Source organism: Crocuta crocuta, unplaced genomic scaffold, assembly GCF_008692635.1.
Source record: "Crocuta crocuta isolate KB4526 unplaced genomic scaffold, BGI_CrCroc_1.0 scaffold110, whole genome shotgun sequence".
In the NCBI taxonomy this organism is placed as follows: Eukaryota; Metazoa; Chordata; class Mammalia; order Carnivora; family Hyaenidae; genus Crocuta; species Crocuta crocuta.
This window is the reverse complement of record NW_027527386.1, coordinates 2791099-2793574: the sequence shown is the minus strand read 5'-3', so window position 1 is coordinate 2793574 and position 2476 is coordinate 2791099. Positions and strand designations below refer to the sequence as shown.

Below are 2476 nucleotides of genomic sequence, written 5' to 3'. Positions count from 1 at the left end.
CCCCAGGCCCCGTCGGGGAAGTTTGCACCTCTGGACTCCATTGCTTTGGTCATTTTCACAAAGCCAGGCCAGCGGGGCAGGTCCGGCCAGCCGCGGGGGACACGGATGCCCAGGACCCCGGGCTAATCGGTAACTACAAAGAAAGCAGGGTGGGGGTATCAGGGAGCTGGGCCAGGCTGGGGGTGGGGGGCGCCAGCNGGTGGTTAGAAGGCTATGGTCGCCCTCCCCCCTTGCCCGTCCTCTCTGTTTGGATCCGCGTCCCCTCTCCGTTCCCCTGCCCCCCCCCTCCCTGCCTCCACCTTTGGCTCAAGTTAAAACTGGCCTAGCCTGTTAGCAATGTGTTGAGGTCTGAGGCCAAAGACGATGAGCCTGGGCCGTCCATCTGGCAGAGCCCAGATCCTAGGGTGGACGGGGAGGCGTGGGCGACCTGGGAACACAGTGGGGGGAGGAGGGGGGGAGGCCTGCCCACCTCCCTCCCACCTGATTCTCTCAGACGGGATGGTGGGAGGAGGAGCCCCGGCACTGTGGCCCCAGCCCTGGGCTCGGAGCACGGGCACGGGCCCAGCGTCTGAATTACGGGGGCTTTGACGGCTCTCCCGTCAGGTGGCGGTAACCGAGGGTGGGGGCAGTGAAGGCTTCGTGCTGGACACCCCTGGCAAGGCCCTGAAGGCACCTGGGGGATGGACCAAGGCTCGTGACCTATTTCAGACCCCGTTTTCCCCCATCTTCTCTGTTGCAGGCATGGGAAGCCTGAATACATGCTTGTTGGATGAATGAATGAGTGAATGAATGAATGAATGAATGAACGCATGGATGATGGACCCGGGCAGGCCATTGGGAGAGTCTGGTGGGATGGAGCCAGGCCTGTCACTGTAGGTAGCTAGACCCTCCAGCTGGTGTTCTAGGGGGAGGGAAGAAACCCCTCCCATCCCCCACCTCTTTTCAAATCCAACCATCACCAAAAAAAAAAAAAGGGGGGGGTTTGGAAAATCGGATTCCTCTATGTGAACTAGGAGGGCAGAGGGCTCCCATCTGCCCAAGAGTCAAGCTCAGGGGTCCATGGATGCATGGAGGATGCTTTGCACAACCCCCCACCCCTGGTATGCCTGAAGGGTCCATTTCTAGAAAGATTCTGATGGGGGTAGGAGGGGGTGTCCGAGTGGCTCCCCAGATGTTGAATTGATAGGCTGTGGGTGGGCTCTGGATGAGGGAAGCTGATGGGGTGCAGGGGGATGCAGACACCGGGTGGTCCTTCGGCCTTTTCTCATTTTTAAATCTCCCCTGGACACCCCCACCCCCACCAGGAGGAAGGGACGGACTGTACTGGGTTTGCGCCTGGGCTGGAGCCTCAGTTTCCCCGGCTGTCAGCAAAGCAGGGCCCCTTGAATGTCGGATTATTTTTTTCTGGCTGGAGATTGTTAGGATTAGGGGCACCTCAGGGTCTTTCCCAGAAGGGTGACAATTAGGGAGCCGGGTGTCCATGACACCCAGCTTTCACCCTCCGCCCCCCGGGGGGTCCAGCTACAGGGCCTGAGGGTGAGGAGCAGGGCTTCTCCTCACACCCAGGCTCCAAGTCTCCCGACGCCCCCTGTGCTGGGGCCTGGCTGGGCCTCCCCCCGGGAGGTGAGCAGGCAGCCTGGATGGAGGCCTGCGTCTGGGGCTCAGCTGTGTGACCTTTGGCCGATGGCTGCCCCTCTCTGGGCCTCAGCCAAAGGGAGGTGGAATGATGAATGGGAAGCGCAGGGGGGTTCAGGCACCTCCTGCCAACACTTTCGTGGTTTCGTTCCTGGGGAGCCAGCGGGGGTACAGGACGCCTGCTGCTGGTGCTGGCTGGGGGCGCAAGGGCTGGGGGTGTGGCCCCGGCGGGGGCGAGGGTGGGGGGAGACCCCCCCCAGCCTTCTGGGCTCCTGGATGCGAGGGTCCCTTGACGGCAGGCACCAGGGGTGCTAAAAGGGACAGCAGCGCGGGTCAGCATCGCCCCGTCCTAACCGTCGCCTCATCCTGAGCCGCCCTGCCTGGGCCCCCCCAGACCCCCTCCCAACGGGCGGCCACTGAGCGAGGGGGCTTGTGGGCCTCAGCCCGTTTCCCACGGAAGGGACACTGAGGCCAGGAGGGGCCGGGACTGGCTCCCAAACACCCGGTGGAGCCGGGCCCCTCACGGTCACCCGGCGAACACAGAAGCATATCCGTGTGACAGAGGAGTGNGCCTGACAGCCTGTGCCCCCCCCCCCCGCGTGAGACCAAGTGACAGGTGGGAGGTCCAGCCACAGCAGGGGCTCTGGGCCGTGTCAGGGCGGGTCCTCGGGCGCTGCCGGCCTGTTTTGTTTTTAAGAAAGGGATGGAGACGGAGAGAGATGCGGGTTTGGAGACACAAGGAGAGACCAAGAGAGACAGAGCAAGAGCAGAAAAGGAGAGAGACACAGACAGTGAGGGAAACCGAGGCAGGTGGAGGACCCCCCCACACCCGGGGAGAGGC

General features: G+C 63.1%; 1 protein-coding gene across 1 annotated transcript in view; it reads left to right on the top strand.

Moving 5' to 3' along the window:
* Positions 1-2476, top strand: part of CELF5 (CUGBP Elav-like family member 5) — a 60807-nt gene that overhangs the window by 213 nt on the left and 58118 nt on the right. The window lies entirely within an intron of this gene.